At 42.5% G+C, this 25318-nt stretch overlaps 1 protein-coding gene across 3 annotated transcripts in view; it reads right to left on the bottom strand.

The window, feature by feature from the left end:
* Positions 1-25318, bottom strand: part of ST6GALNAC3 (ST6 N-acetylgalactosaminide alpha-2,6-sialyltransferase 3) — a 522516-nt gene that overhangs the window by 36741 nt on the left and 460457 nt on the right. The gene's annotated exons all lie outside the window — the stretch shown is intronic.

The raw sequence follows: 25318 nt of genomic DNA, 5'->3' as shown, positions 1-25318 counted from the left end.
TCTGACAAATATCAGTAGTAATAGTAATGCTAATAGAAGAATAGTAATAGAAGAAAACATGATTTTGTCTATATTGAATTTCTTGGAAATTGAAGTGAGTGTCCGAGATGATTTTTTTCAGTTGATACTAAAGTCTGTACCTTCACTCAGTTCACAGCCCCTCTTCCTTCCTAGAACACCTCTTGAGCCACCACTGTGTGCCAGAATTGTGTTAAAAACAGAGGCTGTCTCACGTGAGAAGGTCATGGTGTTTACCTCTGAAATGAAGTGTTTAACTGGCGAGGTGGGCACTGGAAAAATGGTTATAGTTCCACATGATAAGTAATATGGAAGAGGCAGCAGTGAGTTCTTAAGGAGGTCATAATTAATTCTGCTTGGGCGGCAAACAGGAAACAAAGCTGAAGCAGGAGGTCCTTGAAGAGTTTCCTAGGAATCTTCCAGGCTTCATGCTAATAAACATGGCCTGCGTTTCATATGTTTATCTGAATGAAAAAGATAAACTCTGAATTTTCCACTGTAGTGGCTCCCAGTCCTGCCTGTGCAGTAGAGTCACCTAGGGAGCTTGTGAAAATGGGGACGAGGGAACTGCACAGATCAATTATGGAAGACTCCCTGGAGTGAGCCTCAATCCCCGGAATGGGAAACTATTTCCCCAGCTGATTCTAATTATGCTGCCCAGCCTGACAGTGACTTTTTATAGTACCCAACTACAGGAGACCTTCTGTGCTCTAAGTCGAGGGACCATTATTTTAGGGAGAGAATGAGAGCTGGAACAGCATTCTATATATCTTCAAAAAGAAAGTATAAAAAATACACAAAGGATTAAAATCCACAACTTCACCTTTATACATTTCACTGTAGTCCATGTAAAGAACAAACAGAACGGCCCGGGGTGTGTGTGTGTTTGTGTGATGTTTATTGGCAGTTATTAGCAGGGCACTGAAAATTACACATCAGTATGTGGGCCTAAACACTCGTATATGCTAAAGACTTTGGGGTTCAAAGATTCCTGCCTCAATTAAACCATCCTGAGTGGTTTCTGAACATTTCAAGTATGCCTTAGATTGAGCATACAATATGTTACCAATTAAAAGTTTCTCCTTTTAGGAAAAACTCAGGTAATTTGAATAAACTCTGGACTTTGTTAATAATAATGTAACATGTAAATATTAGCTCATTAATTGTGACAAATGAACAATGTGAAGGTCAGATGCTAATAACAAGTGGAGCCGAATGTGGGTATAGTGTGACACTTTCTGTACTACAATCTTGGCGATATATTATACATCTAAACCTATTCAAAGGTTTGCTTTTACAAAGTCTCTCCTTTTTGTTTTTAAAACTGATATATATTATTCGATGCCACCTTCTGCCTCCTTCATGAGAATTTGACCTTCAGGTAACTTCCCAGCTCTCTTTCTCTGTAACCTAATAAAGACAGAATATCAGCCATGTTACTAGGCTAACACTGCTTCTGATAAAAATGACACCTGGTTGATAAATTGCCTCTGAGCTAGAAGAAACATAAACACCTGACATGAAGCTATAGCTTTAGGTTATTTTGAGCGTGGGGACTCCCTCTAATTGGCATGATCCTTGTGGGGGACTTGGAAGCTATCCCTATGGGGCTGTTACAGGAGATACTGGTTCCTATGAGGTGTGGGGTTTTTAAAACCCAAGACAGCTCCCATACATTTCTACTGTCATCTGGGTGCCAAGAGATTTGCTCCTAGGGAGCTGCATGGATTCTTCTGTATCCCCCAAGGAGGAGGTCGTGGTGCTGTTCTGATTCTCAGTTTTCTGAGTCACTAGATTGCTAAATGTGGCCTATGGGAGACCCGGGTATCTGTTAAGAGGAACTCAACCTGATGGATATTGACTACCTATATCATTACCTCCTCAGAGAGGCTGTAGACAGATGAAAATGGTGTATTATTTTCACTCGTATTTCCAGACATATCTATTGAGTAGTCCCATACATCAGTTCAATGATCAGTAGTGGTATAGGTACTTGCTAATTAGGTGCTATCAGAGTTTATTCAAAGATGATGAAAAGAAAGAGTAAAGAGCCCAAGGGTGCTCTTTTATGTATCTATTATCTACCAGTCTATCTATCTATTTATCCATCATCTATCTCTATCATCTACCTATCCATCCATCCATTATCTATATATATCTATCTATCTATCCATCCATCCATGCATCCATCTACATATCCATTCAACCATCCATCTCATCCATCCATTCATCTATTTATTTATTATTATTCAGGTTTTCCTTTCCTTTTTTTTTTTTTTTTGGCCAGGGCTGGGTTTGAACCCACCACCTCCGGCATATGGGGCCAGCACCCCACTCTGTTGAGCCACAAGTGCCACCCCAGGTTTTCCTTTTATGGGGGGATAATATCAGAACTTAGTTAAGAATAATTTATTACGGAGTTTTTTTTTTCTTTTTTTGTTTGTTTGTTTGTTTGTTTTTGTAGAGACAAAGTCTCACTTTATCACCCTTGGTAGAGTGCTGTGGCGGCACACAGCTCACAGCAACCTCCAACTCCTGGGCTTAGGTGATCCTCTTGCCTCAGCCTCCCAGTAGCTGGGACTACAGGTGCCCGCCACAATGCCTGGCTTTATTACAGAGTTTAATTTGGTAATCCTCAGGGATTTGCACAGGTGGGTGAGTGGCTATTCCAAATGAGAAGGTCCCTTCCTTCCTCAATCCTGCAAACTACCACACCCACATGTTTATAACATCTGGAACGGAATGTGTTTATAGGCCCATGTTTCCCACCAGACCCCAATGTGAGTGTTTTGAGACCAGAGAGGGCTCCTTTCATCTTTCACTTTCCAACAAGTATCACAAGTAGAAGGCACTCAGTGATTAATTACTGGAATGAAAACAAACTTTGGGGTAGATAGAGCAAACAGTCTCAGATAAACTGGAAGCGATTCTAAAATTCCAGACAGTATTTAGTACATTCTTCATGAGAGAAGTCATTTAGAAAAATGCTTGATAAACCTTTTTTTTTTTTTACCACATTCAATTTCTCAAAATTGTGCACCATCCAAGACTTTAAGAGCCTTTTGAGTCTCTTTCTTATCTTAGATAAATACCTATTTCCAAATGTTCACTATGCCAAGATTTTGTTATCTAACGAGGGCACTCAGAACTCCAGGTAGGTGCTAATAACCTCGTTGCTTTTAAGGATACCAGATTAAAAATTAACAATGCAATCACATAAAATTCCAGAGATAACATCACAATTAGGACTGAAAAACAACACAGGTCTTTACAGAATCTTCCTTTGCTTGTAATAGTGCATTTTGTCTGATAGTTCTTGCCAACAAAGACATCATACTAATTACAATTTGTCTTACAAAGGGCAAGAAAACTAATAAATGATTCATTGATTATTTTTTTTTCTGAAATAATTCTTCTGTTCCTGTCCTCGAGTTACATTTGGATAATAAATGGAGGCCTTAAGTGCTTTCCCAAGGAGTTATTTGGAAGAAATCATGTTGACATTATTAATTCTTAGCAACTGTGAGTGCACACACATTAAAAAAAGGAAGACGTAAAGGGGAATAAGACAAATATTTTTTGTTCTTTGTGCATGGAAAAGTGTTGCCCTTTTGAAAGTAGTTCTATGCTGTAAAATGTTCTTTGGCTTTTTTGGTAAGATTCCTCAGTCCTCACGATTCCAAGTTAGGGAAGGAACACATCCCTCTCCTCCATATTCCCAGACAGCTGTTCCAAGAGAGGGAAGATGTCTCTCAGCATTTATCCTGGTTTTCTTGTCCTGGAAAGGTGATATGTGATAGCTGTTTAATGATCTGTCTGGAAAATGGCTGGGCAAGAATAGGAACTTGGGGAAAGAGGGAAGGTGAGCCGTTGACAAGGTCTTCAGTGACCTGGAAGTAGTGGCCAGCAGGACAGTGGTGATGGAGCAAGAGTCAGGGCCCCAGAGCTTCTCCTGACGCCTTCTCTTTCCTAACTGTCCTCTCGGGGAAGAGAGTTTATGATTCTCCAATTCTGCATCAAGTGCTCTCCATCGGGACCTTTCCCTCGAGGGTATCGTGGGCCTCCTCCATAACACGGCCCGGACTGGCCTTGGTGTGTTTTCTGAACCCTTTCTCCCTGTCTGTAACTGTGTCTCGGTGAGTGGTGTCAACAGCTATTTAGGCCAGAAACATTTCCACTTGGTTCTGCCTCAACTCCACATCTGATTGTTGGGTTTTACTTTAGAATGTTTTTCCAATTCATTCCCTCTGTCTTCTTTCACTTAGAACCTCATCATCTCCCAGACACTTCTTGACTGGTCTCTTTGCCTGCAATCTTTTCTCTCACTTGTTCATTTCCTAACAGTTAATTTGCTGTCTATAATGCAAAGCTGGTTATATCGCTCCCCTCCATTAAACTACTTCAGTTGCTTTCCATTATCCAGATGAGGGGATGAAATCCAGGATTCTTCCCCTCACATAAGCAAATCTTTACCATTTTACCCCTTTGTGTTTCCGTCTCTCTGTTTGCGTGGCGTGCCCAACCCACTCAGAGGAACGCACAGTGCTCCTTACTGTGCTGCGTGTAAATTCGATTTTTGTTGTTTACTTGTGATGAGTCAAGCATTCTTCTAGGTCCTAGGGCCGGAAGTAGTGCCCCAGCACACGCTTTTCTGGAATGTCTTTCCTTTAAAACTGCTCACACATCACCTCCCCTGTGTCGTCTTCGCTGACCCTCCCAGGAGGCGTGGCCAGCCCTTTCCCACGCTGCCAGCCTCTATGGACCTCACACACACAGCTCTGATTCTGCGTATTATAAATATGTGTCATGGTGTTTCTCTCCTTCACTAAAATGAAGGCTAAAATCCTCGAAGACAAAGGCTGTGTCTTGGTATGGAGTAAGTGCCTGATAAATACGTGAGTCATTATAAAGGTTCGAGATACACGAAAATCAAGAAATGGAACTCTGTGCAGATGAAAACAGTTGAAAGGCCTCCCAGCAACACTGCCAAGCTAAGTGAATGGAAACTTGCACAGTGAACCAGACAGGACGCTGTCCACTGTGTTCCTTGGAAGCAAAATAATCAACCATAACACAGTCTGTGTCAGAACTTTCATGTATTTTCTGAATGAATGACAATACGGGCCCACTGTGTGTGTCCAGGATAAATCTACTCTGTGCAGACTTGCTATGTACTCTCGACCAAATACAGGCACATCGCCAGAAGACCCTCCACCACTCTGAATGTCAAAGTAATTTCCCAAATTTCTGGGTCATAAATAAATTTGTTTTGCTGGAAATTAAAAATGAACATAACTTGAAGGGAGGCAAACAGCGGTCGCCTCAGAGTGGTGGGCTTCCAGAGGCACCCAGCGTGCCCCACTCCCTCTGCCCGACGTGGTCAACACCCACTTCACCCCACACTCCGCCTAGCAGCTCTTACTAGTCCTGCAGATCTCCGGTGCGTGTCTTTAGAGAGCCTTCCCTAATCTCCTTAATCTCCTCCCCCAACATTCAATAAAGTCCCCTCAGAAGATATTCACGATTACGTCACATCTTTCTGCAGTAGCCCATTATTCACCAGTAATTCTATTTCTTTATGTAATTGTTTGATTAATTTTTATTTCCTCTCCCAAATCATAAACACAACAGTGCAGGGTCCGTGTCTGCCACATGGGAGATGCTCGGTATATATTTGTTGAATAATAAATAAATAATCTGCTATCTTCATAATAACCAGCCAAGATAAACACAGTTATCAGACGCATTTTCTAGAGAAAGTGGACACTGAGTTCAATTAATTTTAAACATGAGTTAAAAAAATATAAGTAGATCCACAGAGGTGCTGTCTTTTTTCTTATTTTCATCTCTCAGTTCTGATTGGAAATAAGTCGGTGTGAACGGTGATGCTAAAATCTCCATCAGGAGGACCTGTGTGGGTGCCTGGAGTTGAACAATAGAACAGGTAAGCCTATTGCCTGCTATAATATATGGTTCTTACATAATTCCCAGTGTGAGTTTGAAATAATTTAAAAAGTAATCTGATATTTGCAATTTAGTGAAACATATGTGACAACTGGGTATTCAAGAATTTATTGTTGCTTTGTTTCATAGCCTTCCTAAAACCCTAATCCTGGTTCTTTTACAAAATGGATGTATTCTTTTCTATTAAAAGATGCTGCAAAGTAATGGTAGGTGAGCTGTGGTTATAGTGAGCAGCTGCTCAGAACCTCAGCAAAGCATGTGCGTGTTTTTTTTTTTTTTTTTTTTTGTTTTAATTTTTTGAGGCAGAGTCTTGCTCTGTCACTGTGGGTAGAGTGCCATGGCATCATCATAGCTTACAGCAACCTCAAACTCATGGGCTCAAGAGATCCTCTTACTGACAAGTGCCATGATGCCTGGCTATTTTTTTTTTTTAATTTTAATAGAGATGGGGTCTCGCTCTTGCTCAGGCTGGTCTCCAACTCCTGAGGTCAGGTGATCCACCTGCCCTGTCCTCTCAGAGTGCTAGGACGACAAACCTGAGCCACTGTGCCTGGCTAAAGTATGGGTCTCAACCACAAAGAGAGATCTACAGAGCCCAGGTGACAGAGGCAGAAATGCAGGTCCATACTAAGCACAGAGGTACTACATGGGTACATCTTGGCTGCCTCGAGCACATTTTCTTAGGACATTTTCTGCTCTTGTTCCTAGCTGCCGCTGGACCCAGCAGAGTTGACTAGGACACATGCCCACTTTATAATATTTAGCTCAGTGAAGAAGGTGGCACTAAACATAAAATAGATAACAAGGGCAGAGTGGGAACCCCTTTCCCACCCCTCAGAGTGAAAGTAAGGACTGTTGTTACCACGTGTCTCCCAAATTCGGTACGGGCAGAATGGTATGTGTGAAGAAGTGCTGATTGTCGAGGAAGAATCGGCTGCTAACTCATTAGGTGTCTGAATACCCAGATCATCTGCTTCTTGTGGGATCTAGCTATTTTCAAAGCTAATTTAAGCTCCCCTTAAAACAAGTCAGTATTTCTATTCCCTTTCCTTCAGACAGATTCTCTGACTATTACTCAAGCAGCCGAGCAGTTCAGAAGAGAGCTCTGAGGAGTCAGCTCCCCCAGCTGACAGGCCGCGTCATATTAATGCTGAATATCAGAGATGAATTATTTTAATGGCCCATTTTATAAGCCATTTATTGTCTGAATTCTTACAAGAATTAGCAAGTTTTATCCTTTAACCACTTAATAAAATTCTCTCCAGCTTTTCCAGCTCATAAGGGGATAGTGGAAAGGCAGTCAGGGAACGCCTGTCCTGTGGGCAGCAGAGTCATTTACACCAGGGTACTGGGCAGGTCTTCTGGTGGTGAGAAGGGGACCGTATTTCAGGAAGTACGGAGGGAAGGGACAGTTTCATTCAGGGTTGCTTTTCTTGCCTGGGAAAATGTGTAATTCTTGCACACTGCTGTGCAAAATACTTGATTGTCACGTGAAATAGTTTGGCCCTAATGAAAAAAATCCCCAGAATAACAAACAGGGAGATTTTATAAATGGCATGAAATATCAGAGACCAAAGCAGTGTTTTGCTGTGATGGAATGGCTTAGTACATTATTTATGCACTTTTGTTTTTATTTGGAGCTCGGTAGATGCAGACCTGCTTTTATTAACATTAACCTTCCCAATCTCCTGTCTCATCAGGCGGAAACAGATTCAAATCACTATTTGCATTAATGAGGATCCATAGAGGAAATACAAGTAACTCTAAGTACTTTAGATGGAGAAAAAGTAATACCTGGAATGGGTTACACTGATGATAAAAGACCTGAAAAGCTAACAATCCAGGAGAGAGGAGACAACCCAAAGTTACGCAGCACCAGGAAGTGGGATTTCCAGGAACCAGCGCACTCAGGCTGGAGCAAGTTCCACAGTGGAGACTGGAGGCTGCAGTCTCCAGTGGAAGGAAAAGGTGGCCAGTGGGGTGGAGCCAGAAGACACATCTGCTGCAAATGTGGCCCCAAGGCAGAGGGAGAAACATACCGACTTACCCTCTTTCCTCATCCTCCACTTGTACCCCATGATTGTCAAAACTAGTTGTAACGGGAACCCCTAAAATGCTATTTTCTTGCCTTGCTAGCAGGGTAGAGGAAGGGAGGAAGTGGAGCTAAGGACGAGCAGGCAAGACGGCACAGCACACTGACCTCCAGCACCCCACCCAGGGCAAGTAGCAAGCACGTTAGTTTTGTGCTATTGGTTTTGAAATTCAGTTCCCTTTTCCCCCCTTCAGCTCACATTTCTGAGTGACTGTTATTGACTCATCTCTTGTAAGCTGTGTGACACTCAGATGCTGGAGTTTTCTGGGGTAGAAATGCAGAGATCAGGAGGGTATGCGAAGGAAGCAAGCGGGGAGGGCACGGGTCTTAACACTGACAGGGCGACATTAAAAACAACCGGAAGGAATGCTTTGTTTGTTCGAGTTGTACTTCTGGGGACAGACCCTATATTTAAAAAAAAGAAAGTGTCTATAACTACTGAGCATTCCATGGGTCCATCATTCCTTTTAAAGATGGCCTTAGGGGTTGATGGAGGACAAAGGGTATGGCTCTAGACTGAGGTCCGCTCTGGTGGGGAGCAGAGTGCCTGTGGGTAAAAAAGGGATGGGGGCAAAGTGTGCTCCGCCCGTCCACCATCCCTGCTTCCAACCTCCATCTCCTTTGGGTTTACACCAGGTTTCTGAGGGAAGAGTTCCTCTAGGACCTTCCTCTTGTTCATGGCCCAGGTGAATCATCCTTGGTGGACACCTACAGCCAGTAATGGGATCTGTCCCTCACCAATCCCAGTCTCCCGGCTTTGCCACCACGAGCTATTCCTCTTGTCTCATTGGGACTCATTACACCTGAACTGAACTCCCTGAGGACCAGGCTGTCCTTATAACTTCCATTTATCAAGAGCTCAGAATGTGCCCAGTGCCTAGAACCTGACTAGACACTTTACTTGGATGATCACATTTAATCCACAAGGCAACATTAGATTTCAGATGAAGAAACTGATTTGGAGATTCAGTAATTGCCCAAGGTCACCCAACCAGTGATCCCTAGAAGTGGGGTTTGCTCCAGGTTTGTGGTGAGAAGTGTGCGCAGGCCGGGGCCCGGCCAGGGTAGCAGCATAGAATATTTCTCCTCATTTATACCAGGCCCTCAGCGTCTAGCGGACTCTGTCCTGTCCCTGGGCATCTCAAAACCACAGTGAACTCTGGACACATTGGAGCTGGGGAGAACTGGATGGGCAGTAATGTCTCCAGGGACACCAGTCAGCTGGAGAGAGGTGCCGCTTACTGTGCACTGCCCAAGACTGGGGCCGTGTGCTCCTCCGTCAGGCCCTGGACTCCTAATTAGCCTTCCATCTCACAGAGGAAATCGGTGTCAGGTGATCAAACACATTTCTCCTCTTGTCTCTTCTCATTTAGGGGGCTGTATCTACTTCCTACAGCTTATTCTGTACCACTTATCAGGACTAATACGAAATCATTCTAATAATAATCTGCCCAAACTGGCCTTCATATCTGGTGTCTGGAGTATAACAGAAATCTTTTCATTTCAGTTTTAAAGCACTGCTTCCTCCAGCCAGCTGACTGAGGACTGACACACACTCCAACCAAAAGGTTATGGATCAGTAGATAAATGCAGAAATTCTATTAGTTTTCAGACCTGGGGTTGATGCCATTCATTTTAAATGAAATAGAAATCCTATACAGGAATAGGAAAAGCACCATGGACAAATTCATTTTTAACAGCATCCATTTACCTACTCTTCAAGGGCCACGAAGGCACTAGTTTCTATATCATGCAGATACTTTTTATCCTTGTTCATTGACTTTGACAAAGACGGTAAATAGCATACAGGGAATAGATACATTTTGAAGAAATACTAAAACCCTGATTAATATAACATTAAGAGACATAAAGTCCCTTGGGTAAAGAGAGAGAAAAATTAAAATGCCATTGGTCCTTAATGAAATGGTACCAGGCTTATATAAATCTAAATTCCTTATTTCAACCTGAGTTTAAAATAATGGGTGAACTTGACAGTGCTTTACAAATCCTAGCAATGAACATTATCATTTATTACCAGAATGAGTGATAATAGGAGTAGCGGAGAGATAGCGTATATTGGGAAGTGTCCAAAGAGTTTAGCAAGATAATATTTCTTTTTCACACTACAAAGATAAAACAGTTGTAAAACTGAGAGTTCATTTCATTCACTTGGAGGAGAAGGGCAGGTGGGTGTTCTGGTTAAACAGACTACACCCCTGTCCTTTAGGAGCATAAAGGAGAATGAACAAACCCAAGAGGGAATCTTCACTCTGCTGTGCAAGAAGGCACACGGATTTAAAGTCCATCACAGTAATTAAATTTCAATGTTGACACAGTGCTTCTCAACACTCTGAGTTCTAAATATAGTCTACACGGTACCTGTGAGCAGAACTCTGTGCACATGAATATTTATCTCTGTGAGGAAGGTTCGTCTGCCCCGTGCTCAGGAAAGGAGGGTTAAGATTAAGACAGACCAAAACAGAGTCCACACAATTTGATGATACTCATTTCAAAACAGCTGAAAGGAACTCGTGGCCTCATCTGATTTTTAAGTACTTTACATTGCAATACCCTCTGTACAAATGAAATCAAATTAGAGGCCAAACATTTGAAATGAAGTAGGTCAGTTGACTTTTGAAGGGGGACCAGGGAGTTCTAGACCCCTCACTTCTCAATGCCATTTGGGCTGTGAGACATGCAACCTCAAGTAACTACTCTTTCAACCCATAAATAAGTAAAATAAAAAATCCATTTGCATTCGGTTGATTTTAAGGTACTGTAGTGATTTGAAGGTACTGACAGATGGCAGAGAGCTATATATTTCAAAAGAAGGGCTTATGGAATTGGTTGGCTGTGATGGAGAAGCAGCAGTAAGATTAGAAGAAGTAAACATTATTTACTTTCTGCCACGTGAAGGAAGATATCATCTTCTTTCACGTGTATTATTCCCAGGCCCTTGACTGTGGACCCTGTTCCACTCTGCATCTGCCCCTAGACCTAGTCTGTTCAGCTCTGCCCTCAGAGATGGTGTCTGCAGTCAGGCTCCCCCTTGCTGGGAATGCCGGGGCTGAGAGTTGTTGTTTGTCCTCTTTTGCCTAATGTGTTTCTCCAGTTCAGACTTTTGTATGCATCTTCATTGTTTCTTAGTTACCTTAGATTAAACGAGCTGTGGTAACACATAGTCCCAAGCCCTCGGTGATTTATAACATCTTGTTTCTTGCCAGCATTGCGTGACTGTGATGGGTTAGCTACACGTCTTTCCTACCTGGGATCCAGGACAATGCGACACTGCTGGCCTGTGACAGAGGAAAATTCATGTGGTAGTATGCTGCACACGGCTTCTGGAAGCTTCTGCTTGGAAGAAGCACACGGCACTTCTCACATACCTTTAGACAAAGTAAGTCAGTGGGCCTTTGAGAAAGCTCAACTCAACCATCTCAGCTTGGTTTCTTCTGTTGTGTGATTTTGATGGTGGATACCATATTTCTCTAGGGCTGCTGGCATGACTCATACCAGTTTCCATTGAGAGTTAGAAGTAGAATATTTTATATCTTTCTGTTACAGAGCTTGTTTCTCCTTTTAGGGTTGCAAATCAAATAATTTCATGTCTGAGGCTGCTGCTGGCCTTTAAGATATTTGGAAAGCAGAGATCCCTAATAGGTCCTGAATGAGAAAAACATTTGCTCACTAATTTGCTGTGCCTTAGTGCTCCTGACTCTTGAGGAGCATCTGATAATTATGAAATCATAGCTTTAAAAAATATTTTCAGCATATATTATATTAAGAGTGACAGCTATGATTTGCATCAGGAGGGACTGGGTTTTTTTAATAACAGATACTTATTAGCAGATTCACCAATAGACAGACTCACAACATATTCATTCATTCAGCATCTGTTAGGCACCCAGCAAGTGCTGTACCAGAAGAAATCTACCTACTCTCAAGTTGTTTATGAATACAACCCAACTAGGGAGGACAGCAGGCATTGTCAAAGCATTTTCAACACCTGACATCATCCCAACTGCTATACTGATTCCAGCTCTACCATCACTGATCATAAGACCTTGGGCAAGTTACCAAGTTTCTATAATGTTCCCCACACCTCTGGTGGGGAGAATGTAAGTAACAACCTTATAGGTTTGTTGTGAAGATTTTCTGAGATCATGAAAATCACCCAATTGTGCTTGGAGCAGAGAGAGCATTCAGCATACGTCAGTCATGGTCCTCATCACCACCGTAACTGGATTAGAGATAAAGAGAATTCGGCCTTTTAGAATTTCATCCAAAAAAGAGCAGCAGGTCATTACTGAAGAAGCATAGACAGGTCAACAGTACAACGTAGGTGTTTAAGAAACTAAAGCCAACTCGTGTAATACTTAAAAAAATGTCATATTGTAGGAAAATCAATTCTACTTCAGTCTTTCCTGGTCAAGTCTCACCTAGAATATAGAAATATGCTTTCTGGTATGTGGCTTTCATTTTTGATAAAAGAGCCCCTATTGTATCCACATCACACAGAATCTTAAGCACGTAGTTCTCATAAAGATGAGTTCCTGGGACTCTTTTATATTTGGTAAATCACCAGAAGCCATAACATGCTCTAGCCTTAGTTTTTTCTAGGATTTTTTTTCAGACAACTGTTGGTGAATTCTACAGGGATGTTTTAAAATGCCCTTCTGAATGTCAAAAGGACTTACACCAATCCCTAATTTCCTGATCTTTACCATCTGTTACCTTGACCTTTTCATCAAAGGCTCCTCCAGCTGCAGGAAGCCCTGCCTGTTAACACCCAGTGTGATACTCTTCCTCTGTTTCTTTGCCTCTGTCTCAGCCCTACCGCTTGTATATACAGACGGTGCCAAAAAAAGGTATACATATTTTAAGAAAGGAAAACACTGTATTAAAATTGTAATACTCAAGAAACATTTGAGGCCTGTAATCAGAAGCGATAGAAGAAGCACTATACGAGACAAACATTATCAGTACTGAGCATTACAGGTTTAACACAGTTTTTTCTTTTTTGTCTTAAAATGTGTATACTTTTTTTTTCTTTTGGTAACCTCTGTATTTTGTCTGCCATTATGGTTTCAAACAGTTCACCAGAACACAAAAATATCTGGCGGAAAGAGAGGCTCCTGAGAGGTACATAGTACACACTACTGAACACTTCCGACTCAGCACCGTACAGCAGAGTCACCACTGGCTGAGAACATTTACCACGTGGAGCACAAACGTTTGCTGCCTGAGAGCCTCCAGCACAGTCCACCACGTCAGCTCCCATTGGCGCAGGGTAAGCCGGCACTCTGAGGCTCTGAAAAATCAGATATTAACAGTATGCTCTAGTGCAGGGGTCCTCAAACTGCGGCCGGCAGGCCACATGAGGCGGTGTGGCTGTATTTGTTCCCGTTTTCTTTTTTACTTCAAAATAAGACATGTGCAGTGTGCATAGGAATTTGTTCATCATTTTTTTTTTTTAAACTATAGTCCGGCCCTCCAGCCATCTCAAGGACAGTGAACTGGCCCCCTGTTTCAAAAGTTTGAGGACGCCTGCTCTAGTGACTTGTTCTAGAAATACTCAGATATTTCTTTTGGGAAATGATATACCAAGAAGATTGTCATGGTCCAGCCAGCAAGGTATTGAATGGAACACGTGTTCAGATAAAGCAGCACTTTAAAAGGGACAAAGATAAGCTGTTGTTTTCTTAGGGAAGAACCTGGTGATGAAGGAGAGATGACACTTGGTCAAAGGAACTAAACGTGTGAGCCTCCAAAAGAAAAGTTCACTTGCAAGCTACTACCCAGCAAACTCGAAAGCTGGCATGTTCTGTCTTGTTCCAGAGAGCAGGAGGAGGAACAAAACCCAGAAATGATAAGACAGCATATTGCTGTCCAGCTTGAGAAAGTATTTAATATTTAATACTGTCCAAAAAAGGAGTAGTTTACATTCTGCGATATCAACTCATCACTCAGGGTGGTAAATATGGAGAACCATTTGTTAAGGACGCCATATATGGTGTTCAGGCATTGAGGAGTGTGGTGGTTTACCAACAATGGCCACACATTCTTTGACATTACCTCCATAGGGAGATATGTTCCCTCCTCTTAAATCCATGAGGGATGGTAATTGCTTTAATTAATGACGGATATATTATTGGCACTATGTGACTTCCAAGGCTAGATCCTAAGAGTCTGCACAACATGAGCTTGGCTTTCTCAGAACGCTTGCTTTTGTGGTGCTCCATCTCAGAACCCAGCCACTGCACTCTGCAGAATCCAAGCCAAAGGGAAAGACCATGTGTGGGGAGCACAATTCAAATTGGATTTGAACTTTCATCTATATCAGTTTTGTCATTGGAAAAATTAGAAATAAATTAAGTTCTACTAAAATCTAATATCCTGCTTGAGAATGGCACTATCATTACTCACGCACCCATCAGAGGCAATATATTCAACATGCTCTTGCAGTATTGTGTGACAAACTCTGAATTTGAGGTCTACTCAAACTATGTCTTTATTATATTATTTCTTTTTGACTTATTAATTAGCATCCTCAAAATGGACAAAGGGCTTTAAGAGATTTCTGCAAAGAAACCATAGATTGACGACAAATAGTACTCATACCAGTCCACAGACACGGGAAATTGGTGGAGCTGACTCGACCACATCAAGCTTCTGGCTGAACACAGTGTTGGAGTCCAAACTATGATCAGATCTGATCAGCACTAACTAAACAATGTAGATATTATGCAGGAGACTATTTCAAACACAAATTTACATACACTGTATTGCCACTGACCCTTACCCAGAGAGTTACTGTGTTTGGCATACTATGTAATGATAATCACACATACATTTGTACATATTTGTTACCCATAAATAATAAGAGACAGTCGAAAAAATGTTCTACTATTTTTGACTCACAATTTCATGTAGTTCAGCCTAATTTATCAAGGTTAAATGCTGAAAAATTATTTACCTTTATCTGTATGTAGGCTACTAGTTTAAGAATAGGGCACCTGATAATCAGGGATTTAATAAGTGCTCAGGAAACTGTTTACTGTTGATCCCCAACTGTGCTTATCTCATATGTATGTATGAGCATGGATATGTGACACATTACAAAATTATTGCTTTATCTGGGGACTAGATAATTTTATTATAACACATGGACCCTATCCAACGGGGGTGGCTCCTAGTACTCGTATAGTTTATGGAATCTGACTTGAATGACAATGATTATTCTCTGCCTGACTCCATCCCTGCAGTGATATATCTAGGAAATCAACATTCCTTAGTAAAAAACAAGGCTTTAAAAAGAATGATCTTTATGGGAGCTGGTGGTTATAGAGAATTTTAGTGCCAATAAAAAGAAGATGAGGATTACTTGTTCCTTTGAGGCCGTGAGGTAATTAAAAAACAATATTTAGTGGCTTTTAGAACACCTATTTCCATGAAATCTCAGCACTAAACAATCCAGGGAAAGCAGAACAGATAACTCACCTAAACAGATCAGAAAAAAATGGATAAAGCAACCATAATTCTATGCCACTCCACCCCCTGTAGATTCATTAAATTATTTCAACCTCTTGGCATAAAATCCCGTTACACTTGGAAACACGTGTCTTGCATTGGTGCTCGTCAAAAGTAGCGTCTGAAAGGCCATGCAGGGAATGCTTTTCCATAGAAGGGACAGTTTCCTGTTGAATCCCGTCTCCCAAAAGGTGCAGAAACCGTGCTCACATCCTGCTCACGCAGTATCAACTTTCTCTTATCAGCTAAAACTGTTCTCAGTTTCACAGCACAATATCTAAACTGGATTTATGCCTTAAAGTAAATGGAAATCATGCGTTTATTTGTTCTTTTACTCATCGAGTCATTCAATAGGCTTTCCAGTGAGGACCTGAGCCAGGCAGTGCTGAAGACACAGAAGAGACAGTAATTTGCAACCTGGGGCTGAGGGACCACCAAGAAATGAGAATTGCAAACACCAGGTGAATTTTGTTCCCTAAGATAACATAAAACTCTGAGAACAATAAAATGGGTTGTTGAAAACTAATGTGTTCTGGCACCTTTGTGCATCACAATAATTTAAATGAAAAACTGGCTCCTTCAGGAGTGATCTCAAAGTTAAAACCAGGTGACAGAAGACCTGTAAAGAGCCAGAGAAAGAAAGAAAGTCCTAGGAAGAGGGAGGGGGTAGCAGCCATTTCCAAAGTTCCTGGGACATAATATCTCAAAAGATTTAAGAGTGGACATGATGTGGAAGAAACCCAAGTGCCCATCAACAACCCTTGAATAGATTAATAAACTGTGGTATATGTATACCAGGAAATACCATTCAGCCATGGAAAGATGGAAACTCTACATCTCTTGTGTTTACCTTGATGGAGTTGAAGAACGCTCTCCTTAGTAAAGCATCTCAAGAATGGAAAAGCAAGTACTCAGTATACCCAATAATAATATGAAACCAGTAGATGCCAACTACACACCCTCATAAGAGAAAAATGCAATTAAATTCAAGTGGGGGAGAGGGAGGAGAGGGAGTGAGTGGACAGGAGAGGGAGGGGCATTGGCATGGTCTCAACTAAGGGACACAATGTGAGGGTCCACAGTACACGTCCTGGGTGACAGGCACAACTACAATAGGGAGGGCCTCACCTAACAAACACAAACTATGTAACCAATCTGAAATAAATAGAACTCGGGGGTTAATTTTAAGCGCTTCCTATTGGAACATCAACAGGGATAACAAAAATGGACTGGAATATTTCAGTAAATGTTAAATCTATGTCTTCGTCATCATATTAAAAATATGGATCAGGGAAGGACACTGTCAGGAACTAATTCATTATTTTTAAAGCTGTAAATAAAAAGATCAAGGATTTGCCCTTTCTTGTCTGCACTAACTGTACTCACTGGTAACCAAAGAGTGGGTGAGGGGAATTTTTTATGATAGAAATATCTCATCTAGTAAGGAAAGAAGGCACTCGAAAACAAAAATGTCACTATTTGTAATCTCTACTAACTAATGGACATAGGCCTTGAATAGCAACTGCTAACAAATCCAGAAGAGACAGTCTATACAAGGGGCTTTGTAGTAAGTAGACATTACCAGATATTTAGATGTATTGTCCAAAAAATCAAATCTGAGCATGATGGAACCCCTCGGTCTGACTACTGATTGTAGTAAGGAAGAGGCCAAAGAACATATTAACCCACCCGGTGGGGATGCAGAAGCTGGACCATGAGAATCCATGGGACAAACAAACTTGTATGTTCAACAAACGAGCTGCAGAAAAAAGCAGGGGGAAGGAAGAGGGTACCTATTTATTTTTAAAAGTTTTAAAGATATGCCAGTGTATGAACAAGAAATGTATGGACTTTAATTGTGAGTTAAAAAAAAATTTATGATACATCGGATAACTGCATTGGCAGAACACTTGATGATATTAAGAATTACAGTTAATTTTTTTTAGGGTGATATGGGTATACTGGTTATGCATAGAAGTTGAGTTTTTTGTCTTCTAGATGTAAATAATGAAACATTTTGAAGTGAATTAATATGACTTTGGAGTTGCCTTAAAATCACATGGGGTGGGGAAAGGCTAGGGCGTGTGAGTGACTGTGGAGTGGGCAATGCACTGACGACCGCTGGGGCTGGTGGTGGATGTGCTCAGCTTGACTATGTTCTATCATCAAGTTTTATTTTTGTTTATATTTGTGCTGTTTGAAAGTTTTCACCACAGAAAGCAAAAATGAAGAAAACAGTAGACATAGAATTCACAGACCCAAAAGTCCAGCAGGAATTGGGTAATTTAGACTCTTTCACATTTTCTGGGCAAATTACCAGACATCTCATGGTCTAGTTTTCACCAATTCAAAGCTCTATCCAACATGGAAGCATATGAATTCATGTAAGGATGATAGGAAACAGGAATGAACTCTCTCAGTGCATTTGTGTAGAATATGTGTCTGTAAGCACACACACACACACACACATACACACACCCCTTTGTGTAGGCGTGGTATATCCTCAGATGAATCTATTGATATTCTGCACGAAACTGTTTCCAGCCTTGTCAGAGAAGACATTTCATGCTGACAACAAAACCAGTACTTCACTCAGCACAAAAACACATTCAGGTTGTATATCAGACAAATATTTAGCTTAGTGGCACCAGTATACAGCATACGTAAAATATGTCCATGAGAATGAGAACTCAGATGCTGAGCCCCAAAGATTAAGGGAATTCCACACGCGCCAACATCTTTGTCTAAGTCCGTTCCAGCCTGGAGAAAACTCCTGCACTAGATGCAGGAATTCCATGCTGTAGGGTAGCTCCAAGTTTCCTTGGGCTAATTGTTACTACTAAATATATAAAATCTTCTTCAGTTCAACAAATCAAGCAATAAAAAGATGGCTCATCTACTTTTCAGAGCAAAGGTCAAAGCAGCCACTTGAATACGGCACCCTAGGAAATGCAAGGGCAAAGACATGAAAACAAAATAACACAAGCAAACAACAACAAGCCCCCATACTCCTGAAAAGGAACAAACTCCAGATTATTATATAATGGCCTCTTGTGCCTGATCGTTTACCTGGTCTAGTTGTTTACATTAACATAGAAACCCTTGTGGGCCCCTGCATTATTAGAACCAATTAGCATATTTCAAGAAAGTAGTGGATTACTGCAGATGAAAGTGCTTTGTCAGGGGGATTTTATGGTTGGCAAATGTGATTATATATCCATTAGCATCTGCGAGCCACATAAACATGTATCAGCTACCTCCCGAAACACCTCAACGTGGATCTTCTTTTTTTTTTTTTTTTTTTTAATTTGGCCGGGGCTGGGTTTGAACCCGCCACCTCCGGCATATGGGACCGGCGCCCTACCCGCTGAGCCACAGGCGCCGCCCTCAACATGGATCTTCTAATTTCCACTGTTTTAAATAAACAAAACGATTTGTATCCTGGTGCAAAGACAATTTTTAAACAACTGGGCAGTGAATGAGGGCAAGTTATTTCTGTCACTTAAGCAATTATCAACTCCCCATCTGCTATCTAAGGATAAATGGAAGGCAAAAAGAATCGTCTGTCATTGTCATTTTTTGAAATGTGGCAAATGTTGACCATCTACTTAATTAGTCTGCTGTTTTCATATACTAAACATAATGAAATTTTATAGGAGAGAAACTTTGGGAAAATAATAGTCTCTTTTTCCAACTCAAACAGAATAAGGACATTATGAATGAGAAAACAGCCCCTCCCACAATTGCTGGCTCTGTTAATGCAATTCTGTGGGGGTCTCTGGTCACACTGAGGATGCTGGCGGTTTCCATTACCACTAATGGGAGCAAGGTGTGCGTGAGGATGAGCAGAGGGAATCAGGGCTGAATATTTCACCACTTTATCACATCTTCATTCCCGACAAATGTTGGTGTGCTGTAATGAACTAAGGGAACAGCTAAAGAAGAACGCATACCCAGTTTTTAAGGTCCATAAGAAAATTAATGTTTTTATGACATGATTCATAAATGATATTAAATCTATGAAATTTTAATGCTTTAATTTTGGGCCACATGGCGTGAATTAGTGAGCCAAGATACTATCAGGCCTTGTTTTTACAAGAGCGAGTTCTACTAAAAGATTAAGAAGCCATAGCTCTTGCTAGACGTTACCTTCCCAGCATAAAGAGTCAGTGGCAACAGAACCCTAGCACGGCCCTTTTCTATAAAACAGCTCCCTTGGGGGAATCCAAAGCTCTCCACTGTATAGTTTTAATATAAAAATCAGTGTAACGGGAAGATGAACAAGTTTTGCTTGCATGAGAGTTAATAAGAACAAATTAGATAAAGCAAAACAGATCAGAAAAGAGTGAAAACATTTAAAAATATTTACATACCCACAACTTTCCTTCTTTTTTTATTTGCCATCATATCTGAACAATTATGCAGGAAATCTACAAAGGAACGGAATTTCGCATACAACTAGGAGATTAATCTTCAAACCACAGATTATTAATCTTTGTCTTGCATAGTTTTGTCTTTTTTTTCCTTCCTTTTTGAGGGGTATGTCCAGTGCTTGATCCTTCCCCACCATGTGCTCCCTCTCTACTGGACATCACAGGAGTTGACAAAGAAGGGCAGAGCTGGTTTGCATCTCACAGTCCAGTGGTGGGGGGTGGGGGGTGGGCGGAGTAACCACCACAGAGCAAACTCTCCAAGGGAACAATATTCTACTGTTAAGTCACAGATGCCCGGCTATGAACTGATGAAGATTATGGCCTTGAACAGGGTATTGATGATGATGGCATTTAGATAGCTACAAGGGGAGGGACACTCCAGGCTGCCATCCTGCTGGATCAGCAATGGAGCATCTAGACTTTGGATATGGGTATAAGCTCTGCTCTGGCATTGGTGTAGATGTTACCATGGGGATTGGATATGGGTATAAGCTCTGCTCTGGTATTGGTGTAGATGTTACCATGGGGAAACTTAGGTGACCATAGTGATATTCAACAATGAAGTACGTAGCACTTTTTGTACAATGAGTCCACGACTTTCATTGCTGACCTTGGACATGCATACATACATATGTGTGAGGGCACGGAAGGGAATTGGTTATAGCAGCAAATCCCTTCTTCAGCTAGGTGTGACCTTCTCAGCCCTGTGACTGCTATGGAAATAGTTTTAATCAGGCTCCCCAGAGATCATCCTCTGGCATTTCTGACATGTCATCTGTATTTTCCAAAATTATTCTACAGCTTTTATGAAATGAATTCTACAAGACAGCCTCTAAGGTGTAACTGATGTCTCCTTTGTAAGCCAGATAAATGTACATGGCCTGTGTCTGTGGAAGCTAATATTTCAGCTCTTCTTGGGGTGTTACTACCAGTTTGTATCTGGCTTCCACAGCACTTGACCGCCAAGATCCCTTGGTCTAACTGCAGCAGGGGAACAGCTATCATCAATTATGGATGGGGAGCAAACAATTAACTTTGCAGGGAGCAATTCAAATGAAAGCCAAATTTCTTTTTGGACATTCTGTGATATCAAACTTTGGCTTATCGGGAGGTACAAAAACATTTCATTTTCCATAGTGTCTACAACTACCACTGAGTTCTCTCCCTTGGTCTTTCTCTGTTCTGTAAGAATAAAAGCACCATTTTGGAGAGAAACATCTATTGCCAAATAACTAATAATCCTGTTCTCCACTGTATCTGACAGTCTCTGGGGGAGAAGGAGAGAAATTTTTTTGAGCAGAGTTGCCTAAGGTTTCCCTAGCTGGCCCTGACTGCACTGGCCACCTGTTCCCTGTTTAGAAAAACCATCCTTTCCCTGCCCCAACCTTCTGTTTCCTGTCTCAGACTAATGATGATATATGGGGTGCTGTGTTCCTCCTAATTATGAAAATAGCTTTCCATTGGTTCCAAGATTTTTATTTGATATCTTCTCTGAATCTTGGCTAGCCTCTGTGCCTTGGGGCCCTTAAGTAAAATTAGATCTTAGAGCCCCCATACGGGATCTGACGCACAGCTCTTAACCAGGAGCTCTTATTTAAAAAAGAAAAGCTGATGCTTCAATGCAAAAGATGCCTGTTCTCTACCATGCAATCCACTACACCACCATGCATGGGCTTCCACGTCTGAAGAAAAGGCCCCAGGCCCTGATGCCCAGACACCATCACTGCTAAACACTGCATGGCCGCCACCTGTCCCCTACAGAATTCCTTCAGGGTGCTTTGTTCCTGCACAATTTGATCCCTTATCTACCTTCAAAAGATGCCACTATCCCCTCAAATTCCCAGGTCAGAAACCCTGCTGCCTCCCTACTTCCCTATTTAGTTATCATCAAATCTCCCTCCTTGGTATTACAGAAGCCACTCCACTCGACACATCCCTACTCTGCTACTTCGTCTGAGGCTCCCAGGATTTCTAAGGTGGGTTATAGGAAATACACAGCAGTCCACCCTCAGCCGCCCCTGCCTCCCTGCTGTGACCCTGGCTCCTTTAACTGTTTCTACACACCATACGTAGTCGGAGTGACTGTTCGGAGATGCAAAACTGCGATTACAATTTCTTTTTTGAAACCCTTCAGGAGCTCTCTTCTGCCTTTGGGTGCTGTACCAGCCTTGCCAGTGATGCCTAGAACACCTTTCTCCTTGTTCTAAGTAACTCTGGCTTGTCCCTGGGCAGCGAGGCTGACAAGTGCTTGTCATATCCGTGTACACACCTCTCACAAGATGCCCTTCACCAGTCTGGCTCCATGTATACCTCTCACGAGACGCTCCAGTCTGTCACCATGAACACCTCACAAGAGATGCTACTCACCAGTCTGTCTCCATGCACACCTCACAAGAGATGCTACTCACCAGTCCACCTCCATGCACACCTCTCACGAGACGCCCTTTCCCAGTCCGTCTCCGTGCACACCTCTCACGAGACGCCCTTTCCCCCTCTGTCTCCGTGCACACCTCTCACGAGACGCCCTTTCCCCGTCCGTCTCCGGGCACACCTCTCACGAGACGCCCTTTCCCCGTCCGTCTCCGTGCACACCTCTCACGAGACGCCCTTTCCCAGTCCGTCTCCGTGCACACCTCTCACGAGACGCCCTTTCCCAGTCCGTCTCCGTGCACACCTCTCACGAGACGCCCTTTCCCAGTCCGTCTCCGTGCACACCTCTCACGAGACGCCCTTTCCCAGTCCGTCTCCGTGCACACCTCTCACGAGACGCCCTTTCCCAGTCCGTCTCCGTGCACACCTCTCATGAGACGCCCTTTCCCAGTCCGTCTCTGTGCACACCTCTCACGAGACGCCCTTTCCCAGTCTGTCTCCGTGCACACCTCTCACGAGATGCTCTTCACTGGTCTGTCTCCGTGCACACCTCTCACGAGATGCCCTTTCCCAGTCCGTCTCCGTGCACACCTCTCACGAGACGCCCTTTCCCAGTCTGTCTCTGTGCACACCTCTCACGAGACGCCCTTTCCCAGTCTGTCTCCGTGCACACCTCTCACGAGACGCTCTTCACTGGTCTGTCTCCGTGCACACCTCTCACGAGATGCCCTTTCCCAGTCCGTCTCCGTGCACACCTCTCACGAGACGCCCTTTCCCAGTCTGTCTCTGTGCACACCTCTCACGAGACGCCCTTTCCCAGTCTGTCTCCGTGCACACCTCTCACAAGACGCTCTTCACTGGTCTGTCTCTGTGCACACCTCTCACGAGACGCTCTTCACTGGTCTGTCTCCGTGCACACCTCTCACGAGATGCTCTTTCCCAGTCCGTCTCCGTGCACACCTCTCACGAGACGCCCTTTCCCAGTCTGTCTCTGTGCACACCTCTCACGAGACGCTCTTCACTGGTCTGTCTCCGTGCACACCTCTCACGAGACGCTCTTCACTGGTCTGTCTCTGTGCACACCTCTCACGAGACGCCCTTTCCCAGTCTGTCTCTGTGCACACCTCTCACGAGACGCTCTTCACTGGTCTGTCTCCGTGCACACCTCTCACGAGATGCTCTTTCCCAGTCTGTCTCTGTGCATACCTCTCATGAGACGCTCTTTCCCAGTCTGTCTCCATGCGCTCCTTTGCAAGTTGCAGGGGGAGGAACTGGCTTATTTTCCCATGGATCTTCGGTACCGATGATAAAGTCTGAAGCAGCCTAGGTTCCCCACATATGTTTGCTGTATAAATCAATATTGAAAGTAATGACTAAAGTCTGTCCTCCTTTGGATGGGCCACTAAGGGCCTCAGAGGATAGGACATTAGTTTGCTGGTGCCCCTGGAAATCACAAGATGGAGGGAAACCTCGATTGTTTTATGTCTCCACTGGTAGTGTGTTCGTGATGGCTGTTGTACAGGGACGTGGGAATGATCACCTTTCCAGTGGTCCGGAAAGATGAAATCCGATCAGATTTCCCTTTCCTCCATGGATGACAATAAACCCTTACTACGGCTCAAACCAAGATATTGCATTGCTGGCTTCTCCCTGACACTCTGCTCTGCACATTAGCTACAAAAACTGGGTATTTTGGCTGCTTCAAACTGAAACTCCATATTCAGGGTTTCTAGTAAAGCAGCTCAGCTATTTAGATGCCCTTGACCAATACAAAAGTACAGACAGAGCCTACAAGGTCAACATTCTTTGTCTTGCCATATGGTTTGAGAAAGACTAGACGTGGAGTGGTGAGTGGGGAATGTACTGTCACCTTCCCCAACAGCCAAGTGAATTAATCAACCCTGTTGACAATGGAGTGGCAGATGTCGGGGCCGAGTCCCTTCACCACCAGATCTTTATGACTTTCTATTATTTTCCTTCATCAGTTTTATAGACGAGTTTAGCACTTCAACACCTTCAGGGCCCTTCCTGACTGTTTTGAACTCTGAAATATGGAAAGAAACATGCTCCTCCTTCAACTCCCCTGCCTGAGGCAGCTTCCGGTTCCTTGCTCATTACTTTCTACAGAAGAAACTATGGGCCCATGGATTTCAGACTAATAAAAGAAAGACTATTTTAAAATCTGGAGCTACTGGCCAGTAGAATGGGCTGCCTTGGGATGCAGAGAGCTTTCTGAGCTTGGAGATTTTTTAAAAAGGCTGATAATTAAGACTTAATATATCAAAAGGAGGATGGATTCAGCCTGAGAAGGAGGCGTGTTGAGTAGGTAGAAGTGGAGAGGGGGGTAGATCATATAAATTCATCTCAGAGATTGCTTGATCCCGACAGATTTTACTCTAAGGGTGATAAATTCTATGTGCAGGCTTAACTAACTGGTTGTCACAAAGCTATAAAATTTCATCTAGCCATAAGACTGATATTATCTTATTTTGATGTAGTCTATTTCAGACATAGTTTAAATACAAATTCCTGATTCTAAATTTAATAACCTTGTTCCAAATGATGCTCAATAACCTATAAGTGCTTATTTAAAACAGTTTGGCTACCAATATTTTTCTCAATTGTCAAGTTTTGCACTGGGTATTTCTACTCTCTTTCTTCTGCTTTGCACAGATTATAACCCCCACCAAGGCATTTTTGCATTATTCATCACAATATTTCTAGTATCTAAATTGTGCTTGGCATATAGTAGGTGTTCAATGAATATTTATTGAATTATGAGCATTTTCTTACCCACAAGATTGTACAAAAATGATATCTCCCCAGAGCAAATATTTTCCTTGGTTCTTTCTCTTTTCCTCCGTCTGTGCACCTGTTCCTATCCATAATTGCTCTAAGGACTCAAAAAACA

Source organism: Nycticebus coucang, chromosome 5 (assembly GCF_027406575.1).
Source record: "Nycticebus coucang isolate mNycCou1 chromosome 5, mNycCou1.pri, whole genome shotgun sequence".
Taxonomy (NCBI): Eukaryota; Metazoa; Chordata; class Mammalia; order Primates; family Lorisidae; genus Nycticebus; species Nycticebus coucang.
This window is presented reverse-complemented; position numbering and strand designations above follow the sequence as displayed.